Source organism: Somniosus microcephalus, chromosome 6 (genome assembly GCF_052327205.1).
Source record: "Somniosus microcephalus isolate GS21.2 chromosome 6, FLI_Smic_1.0, whole genome shotgun sequence".
In the NCBI taxonomy this organism is placed as follows: Eukaryota; Metazoa; Chordata; class Chondrichthyes; order Squaliformes; family Somniosidae; genus Somniosus; species Somniosus microcephalus.
Genome location: NC_140992.1, coordinates 163,260,382 through 163,275,866, shown reverse-complemented (window position 1 = coordinate 163,275,866; position 15,485 = coordinate 163,260,382).

The window sequence follows — 15,485 nt, the reverse complement described above, 5'->3', positions numbered from 1 at the left end:
TGCAGCATCGCATGAAGCCGCAGCGAGAGGCACGGTGGAAATGCAGCTATGGTCACCGGAACTCAGCACCAATCAAATGGTCTTGGGTACAGTAAAATGTTATAATTGTGGAAAGACAACGCACGATCAGAACCAGTGCTGGTTCAAAAATCAGGAATGCAGAAAATGTGGCAGGCTTGGTCACATAGCTAAAGTATGCCGGTCAGGAAAGAAGACCAGCAACAAAAAGTCACCGCAGGAAAAGTACAGAAAGGTACACAAGGTGACAGAGAACAGTTCGAACGAACAGAAGTCAGATTCAGACTCCAGCAGTAATGAGCTGGGTAGTCTAAGAGTACACAATGTTGGTAAGGAAGCATACCTCCAAACAATTTGGGTCACACTTCAGATAGCAGGACTCCAAGTGAAGATGGAATTGGACACTGGATCGGCATTGACGGTCATGAATAAGCAAGATTACAAAAGGTTATTCCCACATATTCCCCTACGGGATACGGAGATTGTATTGAAAACATACACAGGGCAAAGAGTATACCCCATCGGGAAGATAGAGGTAAAGGTGGTCCACAAGGGCAAAGAAAGCTGAGGAATGGACTTATATGTGCTACCTGAGGGAGGTCCACCACTACTGGGACGGGAGTGGATGAGGAAAATAAATATGGGCTGGCATTCCTTAAAAGCACTAACGGTAGATTCCGGTAAAAAAGATGTCAAACCTAAACGATTGTCCAGAATATTGGACGATGCTAAAGAGGTTTTCCAACAGGGACTGGGAACACTGAGAGGAATTATGGCAAATATCAAGGTTGAAGAACATGCAAACCCGAAATTTTTCAAAGCCAGACCGGTACCTTATGCGATACGACCTGCTGTAGAAGCTGAGCTGGAAGGGCTAGAACGTTCAGGAGTACTGTCTAAGGTAGACTGGAGTGAGTGGGCCACGCCCATTGTTCCCGTCATGAAGCGTTCATCGAGCAACAAGCCAGGGGAACTGGGGAAGGTTCGCATCTGTGGAGATTTCAAGATCACTGTTAATCCAGTGTTTCACACGGTGCAGTATCCGCTTCCGCGGATTGAGGATATCTTCGCTTCGTTGTCTGGCGGGAAACACTTCACCAAGATAGACCTGGCGCAGGCGTACTTACAGATGGATGTTGAGGAAGAGTCACGCCAGTATCTCACGATCAACACGCATAGAGGCTTGTACCGGTATAATAGACTGGTTTTTGGAGTGGCATTGGCTCCAGCAATTTGGCAGAGGGCCATGGAGCAGGTATTACAGGGAATTCCAGGCACACAATGTTACCTGGACGATATTCTGATTACAGGAGATGATGACGAGGAACACCTTGCAAATTTGGAACTGGTGCTCACCAGATTGAAAGAATATGGTCTTCGAGTTAATCGCCAGAAATGTGAGTTCTTTCAGAAGCGGATCTCGTACTGTGGTCATGTCATTGACCAGAAGGGGCTTCATAAGTCCCCTGACAAGATCGAAGCTGTTGTGAAGGCTCCCGCTCCGGATAATTTATCCCAGTTGAGGTCATTCCTAGGGTTGATTAACTATTACCATAAGTTTCTGCCAAATTTATCCATGGTGCTGCACCCGCTGAACGCTCTTTTGCAGAAGGGAGTACCATGGAAGTGGAGCGAGGACTGTAAGAGGGCCTTTCGCAAAAGCAAGGCATTGATCACCTCAGAGGAAGTGTTGGCTCACTTCAACCCAATGCTGCCTATTCGTTTGGCTTGTGATGCTTCTCCATATGGTATTGAGGCAGTACTCTCACACAAGTTGCCAAATGGCCTGGAGAGGCTAGTCGCGTTCGCATCCAGATCATTGACCTCCGCTGAGCGCATCTATGCTCAGATAGATAGGGAGGCTCTCAGCCTTGTGTGGGGAGTAAAGAAGTTTAATCATTACCTGCAGGGCCAAAAGTTTACGCTTCTGACAGACCACCAGCCGTTGGTATCCATTTTTAACCCTAAGAAGGGTGTTTCGGTGATGACAGCCCCTTTTCCTAGGGGCACATCAATATCAGATTGAATTCAAAGGTACAAAGCAGCATGGTAATGCTGATGGGCTGTCGCGCCTGCCACTACCTACAGAGGAGGAGGCACCGACGGTTGACCCTGTTGAGTTATTTCACTCGACCATAATCGAATGTTTACCAGTCACCAATGCAAGTATTGAAAGAGAAACCAGGAACGACCCGACACTGTCCCGGGTCTACGAAGTGACAGTGAAGGGATGGCCAGCACATGGTGATCCACTGTTACCGGCATTCTCAGCAAGACGAGAACAGCTGTCCGTCTGTCAAGGAACATTGATGTATGGAACAAGGGTGATTATTCCTTCTAAGTTAAGAGAGAGAATTCTAAAGGAACTGCATGAAGGTCATCTGGGAAGACTCAAGATGAAAAGCCTTGCTAGGGCTTATGTGTGGTGGCCGGGTATCGACCAACAGATAGAGGATCTGACGAAAAGCTGCTCAGGGTGCCAAAAAGTGCAAAATGCACCTCCGATTGCACCGCTGCATCCATGGGAATGGCCTTCAACCCCATGGCAACGTGTACATATTGACTTTGCTGGTCCATTCATGGACTCCATGTTTTTAATTGCGGTGGACGCACATTCTAAATGGCCAGAAGTGATTAAGATGACTACCACTACCTCGGAAAAGACGATCGCGGTGCTAAGAACGATATTTGCAAGAAATGGATTGCCAGAACAAATATGTTCAGACATACGGACCGCAGTTCGTGTCAGAAGAATTCCAGAAATTCATGAAGAAGAATGGGGTGAAACATTATACCTCTGCCCCATATCATCCGGCTACAGACGGGTTGGCCGAGAGATTTGTACAAACGTTCAAAAAAGCAGTAAAGTCCATGAGCGAAGATCAGATTCCACTACAACACAAGGTGGACAAATTCCTACTGGCATATCGAAACGCCACTCATGCAGTGACAAACCAAAGTCCTGCCATGATGTTCTATAACAGGAGGTTGCAGTCCAGGTTGGACTTGTTAAAACCAAATGTGCGGAGGGAAGTTGAAAACAAACAGTTCCAGCATATAAATAACAAGACCACTCGGAGTTTCGAAATAGGACAACCAGTGTTACCAGGGACTATAAAAACGAGAAATGGCAATCTGGAACAATTCGGGCCAGACAAGGACCCCTGATGTACACGGTAGATATTGGTGAAAATGTAATACGGCGTCATGCCGACCAACTGGTAGAATCGAGAATAAGGGTCGAACCCATGGTTACGGCAGAGACAACCGTGGAAGAAGTTAGTGAACCTGAAGCATCTACCTCAGAAGTGAATGTACCTGATGATGATGTCCAATCCATAAGAGACCAACTAGATGAGTCACCCCAGCAACGAGAATCAGAGACCCCTGAAAGGCGTTATCCAACTCGAATCAGGAGGCCTCCTCAGAGACTGAATCTTTGAACTGTTTTGCATGAAGTTATATATATATATATGTTATTATGTTATGTTAAATGGGGATATAACTGTTAAGCTAAAAAGGGAGGATTGTGGTGTATGTAACCTGTTCCACCTTAAGAGAACTACCTGAAGAGATGTACTACTTTCTCTTGGCTGCTGTATACTGTAATACCGGTGGTGACCACACCAGTATATAAGTGTTGTGTAGGGATTTGCTGGGCAGTTCAGTCCTGACCTCCGAATAGTAAAGACCTGTTAAAAGTTATTCTTGTTGTCTGTGTCCAGTGATTGATCATACGCACAACTGGGACACACAGACTCAACATCCTTCACATGTGACGACAGTACATTTACAAGAAACAGATGCACAATCGGCATTCCTTTCATCAATGTGATCCCTTTTCCTGACATATTCCTCACGGTCACTGTAACTCTCCTTGACATCACAGCTGTCGGGGTCTGCAACTCTGGTCTCACCAGAAGCTCATTTGGAAACCGTGACTCTTCTGCAGGATCATCAGGTGACTCTATCAGAATGGCTTCAGTACCTGGCGTTCCAGGGAATTTTGGTATCCCAGGGATTCTAGCCACTCCTCCAGGATGCAGGGTGATAGGTTTGGCTCGAACGTACCACACAGTTCCTCTTTTGCTATCATCTACGTCGGAAGAAAGTTCAGGCAGTTTCTCAAAAGCCTTTTTGAAAACAGGGTGAATGTGTCTGGTGCTCAAGAAGTTTTCACCTCCCTGCTCTTTGCAGCTTGTCAGGAGTCGTCTCACTTTGGGTGTATTACTGCCAACCAGTATGGAAACCTCACCTTTCACCATGGGGTCAGGGCAAACCAACACAAGTGCATCAATGGTCTCAGTGGTCCCTACATCAGCTCCCAAGAACTCCAACCTCAGCGACAAATAGCCATCATATGGGTAATCAGCAGGACTAAGGCCCCAGATCTGCAGAAGACTGATTGGGGTTAACGGCAAATGCGTCAGGTATCGGTCATAGAAGGATCTGTACAGTATGGTAACCTGAGAACCCGTGTCGAGGATAGCTTTAGTATAAATGCCTTCAATCTGCATTGATACAGCAGAACTCGGCCCTACTAAACCTTCAGGTATGATGTCTTTCATATCCCCTCGTCTATTATTGCACTTAGCGGAACGTGTCTTAACTACAGGGACAGCAGGCCGTTCCGTTACTGTGCCCCTTTGTAGTTTCCCAACTTCTTGGTAAGTTTTATGAGACGGTCATTTACTTTTTTTTAGATTTTCCTCACCTCTACATTCTCGCTTGAAATGTCCATCCTTTCCACAGTTATAACAAAAGACTCCAGGTCTATCTCCTTCATGGGGATATCCTTTAGAGGAATCATTCATTTTGCTGTTAGACTTCGCAGGGTGTTCAACCTTTTGCACCCGTGCGTCATCCCTTTCTGTGTTGGGCTTAGACCGAAAATATGCCATCTCGGCTCTCATGACATTTATTTCCTTCTTCAGCTGTTCCATCTCAGGGTTGACATCACCCTTCGGAGTAGGAACTGTAACAGGAGTCACAAGCTTGGACATCACAGCACTCTTTGCTACATTCCGGGCCTGAAGCATATCCTCCTCCTCTCTGACTTCCCTTAGCAGCTCAGTGAAGGTAGGTGGATCTCGCAACTTATGGGTCATGCGTATGCGAAGAGCAGTCACGTCTTCGAGCGATGCACCTCGCACAACCTGTTCAATGTGGAACCGATTCATTTCAGGCAACTCAATCCCTCTTTTCCGTAACATACAATGCAGCAGTTTGTCTATTCTCAGCAGATAACTGGACAGCTTCTCTCCCTCACACTGGAATGTGCTTCTGAATCTGACCATCAAATCTGAAATGGTTTCAGTAGTTCCAAAGGCAGTTTCTAGAGCCTGCATGTAGTCAAAGGAAGTAGCAGAGGTGTTCTGCGCCTTTAAGAATCTTACAATGTCAGCAGCAGGACCCTTAAGGCTTTCTACTATTATCTGCCTCTTCACATTGTCACTGCACTGCCATTCCTCTAGCAGAGGCAGGGTCTGCTCAGCCCAGGCGTCGTACTCCTCTTCCCCACTGGGAGTTGGTCTCACTCCTGAGAACATACGGAGCTTACGGTATCCCTGAGCCTCGAAGGGCAGATTGGTGCATTTATCCACCAGAGAACTAATGGCACTGACCAACTGAGTGTTCATATCCAGGGCCGAAGGACCTATCAGACCTTTGACATCAGCAACAGTCTTTCCTTCTTGTCTCAAGAATGACAACAATTTGGTCTGAAACCCTTCTTCTTCCTTAGTAGTGATAGGGACAAACTGAACTGGCCAGGGACCAGCCTCTTCAGAAAGCCCAACTGCCTCAGGTAAACCATGACCTCTCAGGTTCTCTGATGTCTGGATCAACACAAACTGCTTCTTGGTAGCTGTGTCCAAGCAGCGCTCAACTATCCTAACCTTTCCAAAGGCTTTGACACAATTCAGAGCCCTTAGCAAGACATCATCAGGGTCATCGTTAGCAACACCATTCAGCACAATGGCATGGGTAGTAGCTATCTGCTTCCGTTTGCACCAAGCTTCAACCTCAATAACATCCATCTTTTATGCTCAAACAGCCCAGTAGAAACCACAAACCACTCTCTTAGCAATGAGCATTCAATACTGTTAGTTTACTGACATAAATAGACCACAATCCCGGACGAGCCCCCAAAATGTAACCCCTTCACGGTTCTCTAGATATATGTGAGATGTGGTCTCTGTTGTAGACAGTATTCTATAGTCCAGTAAGGAGATCACTACTACAATGGCTTAATTCTAATTATCTTACTTTATAGTTTTAACGTCAGACGGTATTAGAAGATTACGGGTCAATGCCCTAAATTAGACATTTGCATACATTAGAATGAATCTAGACATAATAAACATACATTCCCCATTTATATGGATTCAAAGGAGAATCTGTCCCTGTGTCCAAATTCGAGTGCACTCTTTCGTTGTCGCGCTTAAGTTGGAGCTCATGGTATGTATAATGTCTGCACGACTTACGACTCCGAACCCCTTCGTTGAATTCTCTTCATGATCACTGAATCCCACTTTGAGTTCTGGATGCAGAGCTACTAATACGAAGGGCGGCGGCCGAGTTTGGAAGCCCGGGACGGGATGCGGCAGCCATTTGCCTCCTGAGCCCTCTTTTCAGAGCTCCTGCCCTCTTTTCTTCCAGTCGCTCCCTTTTTCCCGCTCGAAAACCCCGACTCCACCCCTTCCTCCTGGGGTTTCTGCCTGGAGACTGCGCAGCCTCACTGTCTGCAACAGTTGATACTGGTGCAGAATTATGGAAAGTATGCTCTTAGTCACATTGTGTCCTTAAAAGTTCTTGCCGCACCTTCACATGGGCAACTTTAACCCAGGGATTTATAACAATAATAATACAGTGTCTAAGTTAAAGATTGATAACCATACTTAGCGTACATAACATTTCCAGTGGGTATTACACTTGTGACAGGTGAAGATGACAGTGAACACCTTAACAACCTAGAACAGGTGCTCACTAGACTACGGGAACATGGGCTGCGAGCCAACTGCTCCAAGTGCAAATTTTTTAAGAAACAGATATCGTATTGTGGCCACGTGATTGATGAAGAAGGGTTACATAAGTCCCCTGACAAAATTGAAGCGGTTGTTAAGGCCCCAGCGCCTGAAAATGTGTCGCAACTGAGGTCATTCCTTGGATTGGTGAATTACTACCATAAGTTTTTGCCGAATTTGTCGACAATTCTGCACCCACTGAACGCCCTGCTGCGAATGGGGGTAGCATGGAACTGGAGCGATGATTGTAAGCGGGCCTTTCAGAAGAGTAAGGACTTAATCACGTCAAGGGAAGTATTGGCTCACTACAACCCAGCACTGCCGATAAGACTGGCGTGTGATGCGTCTCCCTACAGCATTGGGGCGGTACTGTCACATACATTTTTTGATGGTTTAGAGAGGCCGATAGCTTTTGCGTCACGCTCGTTAACTTCTGCCGAGCGTAACTACGCCCAGATTGACAGAGAGGCACTCAGCCTAGTGTGGGGGGTGAAGAAGTTCAATCACTACCTGCACGGTCAAAAATTTACTCTACTAACCGATCATCAACCTCTTGTCTCCATTTTCAACCCTCAGAAGGGTGTACCGATAATGACAGCACAAAGGCTGCAGAGGTGGTTCCTTTTCCTAGGGGCACACCAATATGACATCGAGTACAAAGGAACTAAACAGCTTGGAAATGTTGATGGATTGTCACGCCTACCATTGCCGACGGTGGAAGAAGAAGACCTTGCAGTGGATCCAATGGAGTTATTCCACTCGACCATAGTCGAATGTCTCCCTGTGACGAATGCAAACATAGAAAAGGAAACACGGAATGACCCGACACTATCACGGGTCTATGATTTAACGGTGAAGGGATGGCCAGCACATGGCGAACCACTGCTGCCCGCATTCTCGCCGAGAAGAGAACAGCTGTCAGTGTGCAGAGGAACCTTGATGTGTGGATCCAGAGTAGTAATTCCACCTAAGTTGACGGATAGAGTGCTCAATGAGCTCCATGAGGGTCATCTGGGTGGGGTAAAAATGAAGAATTTAGCCAGAGCGTTTGTGTGGTGACCGGGAATCGATAGAGAAATCGAAGAGATGACCAAGAGCTGTGCAGGATGTCAGAAGGTCCAAAACGCCCCACCACAAGCTCCTCTGCATCCATGCGAGTGGCCCTCATCTCCATGGCAAAGGGTGCACATTGATTTTGCTGGTCCCTTCATGGACTCGATGTTTTAATTGCGGTGGATGCACATTCAAAGTGGCCAGAGGTAATAAAAATGTCCTCAACCACCACGGAAAATACTATCACAGTTTTACGAACCATATTCACCAGGAATGGGCTGCCTGAACAGATTTGCTCTGACAATGGACCACAGTTTGTGTCTGAAGAGTTCCGGAGGTTCTTAAAGAACAATGGTGTTAAGCATTACACATCTGCCCCATATCATCCAGCCACTAATGGATTGGCCGAGAGGTTTGTCCAAACATTCAAGAAAGCTATCAAAGCAATGTGTAATGAAGATATACCCCTACAACACAAGGTGGACAACTTCTTGTTTGCCTACCGGAATGCGACACATGCGGTTACCAACCAAACTCCAGCCATGACGTTCTTCAATCGAAGACTACGATGCCGCTTGGATTTGGTTAAGCCAAACGTCCGAAGAGATGTGGAGAACAGGCAGTTTCAGAATATGAATGAAAGGCCAACCAAGAGTTTTAAGATAGGTCAACCAGTTTTGGCCCGGGACTACCGCACTGAGAAATGGCAGCCAGGAACGATTTGTACACGACAAGGACCTCTCATGTATACCGTGGACATTGGGGAGAGCATTGTAAGACGCCATGCTGACCAGATTCTAGAGTCACTGGAAAACGTCAACTCGACACCACGATCTGATACACCTGGTAATGAAATCGACGTTCCAATTGCAGCTACCGCAGAACCGGTAATATTGGAAGCAGATGAACCAAACAACGACATTGATCCCGACTCAACATTGCCAGAAGAACCTGATACCCCAAAGAGGCGTTATCCAGACAGAATCAGGAAGCCTCCTCAAAGACTGAACTTATAATTGCTTAAACTTAAACAATGTATCTAGCAACCGTAATTGTGATTGTAATTAGTTATCATTTAGTTGTTAAATGAATGTTATGTACTGTTCATCTAAAAGGGGAGGAATTGTTGTGTATGTACCTTTAAGAGAATAACTGGTCTCAGACTGCAGTACCGGCAGTGACCACCCCTGTATTAAAGGCGCTAGTGAGTCTCTGTTGTTTTCAGTTTCACTATTGACTTTCATCAGTAAAGACGTGTTTTGTTCAACTCCTGCTGTCCGTGTCTCAATCATTCACGGACGTAATACAACCAGCCTGAGGGGCACTGGTAAAGAGCAACAACAGGCCTGAGGGGCACTGGTTCAGAGCGACAATAGGCCTGAGGGACACTGTTAAAAAGCTACAACAGGCCTGAGGGCAATAGTACAGAGCAACAACATGCCTGAGGGACACTGGTACAGAGCAACAACAGGCCTCAGCTAAACTGGCAAATAGCAATAACAGGCCTGAGCGACACTGGTACAGAGCAATAGCATGCCTGAGGGGCTCTGGTACAGAGACTAACAAGTCTCAGGGGCACTGGTACAGAACAACAACAGGCCTGAGGGGCACGTGTACAGAGGTTCAACAAGCCTGAGGAACACTGGAACAGAGCAACAACAGGCCTGAGGTGCACTGGTACAGAGCAACAACAGGCCTCTGGGGCACTGGTGCAGAGCAACAAAAGGCCTGATGGGCATTGGTACAGAGCAACAACAGGCCTGAGGGGCACTGGTTCAGAGCAACAACAGGCCTGATGGGCACTGGTACAGAGCATCAAAAGGCCTGAGGACCACTGGTACAGAGCGACAACATGCCTGAGGAACACTGGTACAGAGCAACAACAGGTCTGAGGGACACTGGTATAGAGCAACAACAGGCCTGAGGGACACTGGTACAGGGCAAAAACAGGCCTGAGGGACACTGGTACAGAGCAACAACAGGCCTGAGGGGAACTGGTACAGAGCATCAGCAGACCTGAGGGACGCTGGTAGAGAGCTTCAACAGGCCTGAGGGGTACTGGTACAGAGCAACAACAGGCCTGAGGGACACTGGTACAGAGCAACAAGAGGCCCGAGGCCCACAGGTATAGAGCTTCAACAGGCCTGAGTGACACTGGTACCGAGCAACAACAGGCCTGAGGGACAATTATACAGATCAACAACAGGCCTGAGGGACACTGGTACAGAGCATCAACAGGCTTCAGGGGCAATGGTACAGAGCTTCAACTGGCCTGAGGGGCACTGGTACAGAGCAACAACAGGCCTGAGGGGCACTGGTACAGAGCAACAACAGGCCTCAGGGGCACTGGTACAGAACAACAACAGGCCTGAGGGTCACTGGTACATACCAACAACAGGCCTGAGGGGCAATGGTTCAGGGCAATTACAGGCCTGATGGACACTGGTACAGAGCATTAACAGGCCTCAGGTTCACTGTTCCAGAGCAACAACAGGCCTGAGGGGCACTGGTACAGAGCAACAACGGGCCTAAGGGAAACTGGTACAGAGCAATAACAGGCCTCAGATAAACTGGCACATAGCAATAACAGGCCTGAGGGACACTGATGCAGAGCAACAGCATGCCTGAGGGGCTCTGGTACAGAGAATTAACAGGTCTCAGGGGCACTGGTACAAAGCAACAACAGGCCTGAGGGGCACGTGTACAGAGGTTCAACAAGCCTGAGGGCGCTGGTACAGAGCAACAACAGGCCTCAAGGGCACTGGTACAGAGCAACAACAGGCCTGAGGGGCACTAGTACAAAGCATCAAAAGGCCTGAGGGGCACTGGTACAGAGCATCAACAGGCCTGAGGCCCTCTTGTACAGAGCAACAACAGGCCTGAGGTGCACTGGTACAGAGCAACAACATGCCTCTGGGGCACTGGTGCAGAGCAACATAAGGCCTGATGGGCACTGGTACAGAGCAACAACAGGCCTGAGGGGCACTGGTACAGAGCAACAACAGGCCTGATGGGCACTGGTACAGAGCGACAACATGCCTGAGGAACACTGATACAGTGCATCAACAGGCCTGCGGGCCACTGGTACTGAGCAATAAAAGGCATCTGGGGCACTGGTACAGATTAACAACAACACTGAAGGGCACTGGTAAAGAGCAAAAACAGGCTTGATGGGCACTGTTCCAGAGCAACAACAAGTCTGAGGGACACTGGTACAGAGCAAAAACAAACTGGAGGGACACTGGTACAGAGCAACAACAGGCCTCAAGGGCACTGGCACAGAGCAACAACAGGCCTGAGGGGCACTAGTACAAAGCATTAAACGGCCTGAGTGGCACTGGTACAGAGCTTCAACAGGCCTGAGGCCCTCTTGTATTGAGCAACAACAGGCCTGAGGTGCACTGGTACAGAGCAACAACAGGCCTCTGGGGCACTGATGCAGAGCAACAAAGGCCTGATGGACACTGGTACAGAGCATCAAAAGGCCTGAGGACCACTGGTACAGAGCGACAACAGGCCTGAGGGAAACTGATACAGAGCAACAACAGGCCTGAGGGACACTGGTACAGAGCAACAACAGGCCTGAGGGACAATTATACAGATCAACAACAGGCCTGAGAGACACTGGTACAGAGCATCAACAGGCCTCAGGGGCACTGGTACAGAGCTTCAACTGGCCTGAGGGGCACTGGTACAGAGCAACAACAGGCCTGAGTGTCACTGGTACATACCAACAACAGGCCTGAGGGGCAATGGTGCAGGGCAATTACAGGCCTGATGGACACTGGTACAGAGCATCAACAGGCCTCAGAGTCACTGTTCCAGAGCAACAACAGGCCTGAGGGGCACTGGTACAGAGCAACAACAGGCCTCTGGGGCACTGGTACAGGGCAAAAAAAGGCTGAGGGGCACTGGTACAGAGCAGAACAAGCCTGAGGGGCACTGGTAAAGAGCAACAACAGGCCTGATGGGTGCTGGTACAGAGCAACAACAGGCCTGAGGGAAACTGGTACAGAGCAACAACAGGCCTGAGGGGCATGTGTACAGAGGTTCAACAAGCCTGAGGGACACTTGTACAGAGCAACGACAGGCCTCAGGTAAACTGGCACATAGCAATAACAGGCCTGAGCGACACTTGTACAGGGCAACAGCATGCCTGAGGGGCTCTGGTACAGAGAACTAACAAGTCTCAGGGGCACTGGTACAGAACAACTACAGGCCTGAGGGGCACGTGTAAAGATGTTCAACAAGCCTGAGGGACACTGGTACAGAGCAACAACAGGCCTCAAGGACACTGGTACAGAGCAACAACAGGCCTGAGGGGCACTAGTACAAAGAATCAAAAGGCCTGAGGGGCACTGGTACAGAGCATCAACAGGCCTGAGGGACACTGGTACAGATCAACAACAGGCCTGCGGGACACTGGTACAGAGCAACAACAGGCCTCAAGGGCACTGGTACAGAGCAACAACAGGCCTGAGGGGCACTAGTACAAAGCATCAAAAGGCCTGAGGGGCACTGGTACAGAGCATCAACAGGCCTGAGGCCCTCTTGTACAGAGCAACAACAGGCCTGAGGTGCACTGGTACAGAGCAACAACAGGCCTCTGGGGCTCTGGTGCAGAGCAACAAAAGGCCTGATGGGCACTGGTACAGAGCAACAACAGGCCTGAGGGGCACTGGCACAGAGCAACAACAGGCCTGATGGGTACTGGTACAGAGCATCAAAAGGCCTGAGGACCACTGGTACAGAGCGACAACATGCCTGAGGAACACTGATACAGAGCATCAACACGCCTGAGGGCCACTGGTACAAAGCAATAAAAGGCCTGAGGGGCACTGGTACAGAGTAACAACAACACTGAGGGGCACTGGTAAAGAGCAACAACAGGCTTGATGGGCACTGTTACAGAGCAACAACAGGCCTGAGGGACACTGGTATATTTCAACAACAGGCCTGAGGGACACTGGTATAGATCAACAACAGGCCTGAGGGACACTGGTATAGATCAACAACAGGCCTGAGGGACACTGGTACAGAGCAACAACAGACCGGAGGGACACTGGTACAGAGCAACAACAGGCCTCTGGGGCACTGGTACAGAGCAAACAATGGCTGAGGGGCACTGGTACAGAGCAGAACTAGCCTGAGGGGCACTGGTAAAGAGCAACAACAGGCCTGAGGGACACTGGTACAGAGCAACAACAGGCCTGAGGGAAACTGGTACAGAGCAACAACAGGCCTGAGGGGCACTGGTTCAGAGCGACAACAGGCCTGAGGGACACTGGTAAAAAGCAACAACAGGCTTGAGGGGCAATAGTACAGAGCAATAACATGCCTGAGGAACACTGGTACAGAGCAACAACAGGCCTCAGGTAAACGGGCACATAGCAATTACAGGTCTGAGCGACACTGGTACAGAGCAACAGCTTGCCTGAGGGGCTCTGGTACAGAGAACTAACAAGTCTCAGGGGCACTGGTACATGTTGTATCCGTGTGTTAATGGAGACACAGAATGCAGGAGTTGGTTTAACAGGTGTTTACTGAACAAAGTCTGGAGGTGAAGTAAAAGATACAAGATGCTATACAGGCTTATATACCCGAGTGGTCACTACCGGTATTACAGTACACAGGGGCTCTTAAAGGTACATACACTACAATTCCTCCCCTTTTAGAGAACCGTTCCACCTTTAAGAGAACTATATTAAGAGTTGCACTACTTTATCTTGGCTGCTGTATACTGTAATACCGGTGGTGACCACACCGGTATATAAGTGCTGTGTAATGATTTATTGGGCAGTTCAGCCCTGACCTTCGACTAGAAAAGACCTGTTAAAATTTACTCTTGTGGTCTGTGTAATAATTCTCATTATAACACACAGACTTAACAGTGGCGACGAGTACGATCTTACCCTGCGGCAGAGATACATCCAAGGCAGTTGACGGACGTTGAGAGGAGGCATCCGCCCTCATCATCCTTCTGAGAAAAGACTCGGGTCTGCAGAGCAAAGGAAGAATGACACGAAGCCTTCCATCAGCAACAGGCAGTGATCATCCCTTCTATCATGGTGGTGGGTAAGCCGATCAGCGACGAGCAGCAAGTCGGCCACGTTAGCTGTGAAGTAGGGGAGGGAAAAATGGAGGATATAAGGGCAGAGAACTCGACCACGGCCGGGGAAAAGAGCCGGACAGAAGTCGGGGCCAGAGGCGCTGAGACTGGGGCAGCGTAAGGCACGGAAGCCGCGGTGAATGCAAACGCAGCCGGTGTGAGAGACCGGGCTACAAGCGGGCTGGGAGATGCAACAGCGTCGAGAGAGAGCTCGACCACGACCGGTGAAAAAGGCCGGGCAGCTACCGAGGCCGCGAGGTGCAGCGACCGGGACAGCGTAAGCGCGGGAGAAATTTTTTTTAAAAACCGCGGAAAACTCAGCCGCAGCCGGGGGGGGAAAGGACCGGACTGCAAGAGGGGCTGGGAGGCACAATTTGTAAATCGCTGGGGAGGGTGAATGCAGCAATACGGCAATCGCCATTACAGCCAGCGGGGGAAGAAGACGAGCGCGGGAAGCCGCCATTTTCATAGGCGGGGGAAGAAGAAGAGCGCGGGAAACCGCCATTTTGAAAAAAAAAGAATAAAAGAAAAATTTCTTTTTGTCTCTCAAGAAGATTGCGAGGATGCCTAAGCGTGGTAACATCAACGATTTCGATCCCGATGTTGAAGATTGGGCCACGTATGTAGAACGCATAGAGATATATTGTAAGGCAAATAAAATATCAAATGAAGATAAAGCACTAACCTTACTAAACTCAATGGGTGCGAAGACATACGGGCTATTGAAGCATCTTCTATCACCAGCTAAACCGGCGGATCAGACTTTAGCTAATATTGTTGCTGTCCTGAAGAATCATTTGAACCCCACACCGCTGATGTTAGCGGAACGATTTAAATTTTATGCGAGAACGCAACTGAAAGAGGAAAGCAATGCGGAGTACTTAATTGAACTGCGTAAGCTAGCGAAATACTGTCAGTTTGGGGAAAGACTGACAGAGGCACTGAGAGACAAATTCGTGTGTGGATTGTCGAAAGAAGGAACACAAAAGCGGTTGCTTGAAGAGAATGATCTTACACTTGATAAGGCTGTCACTATTGCAGCATCGCACGAAGCCACAGCGAGAGGCACTGCGGAAATGCAGCTGAAGGCAGCGGTACTCAGCGTAGATCAAATGGCTTTGGGTACAACGAAATGTTATCGTTGTGGAAAGACAACACACGGTCAGAACCAATGCTGGTTTAAAAACCAGGAATGTAGAAAATGTGGCAAGCTTGGTCACATAGCTAAAGTATGCCGGTCAGGAAAGAAGACCAGCAACAAAAAGTCACCGCAGGAAAAG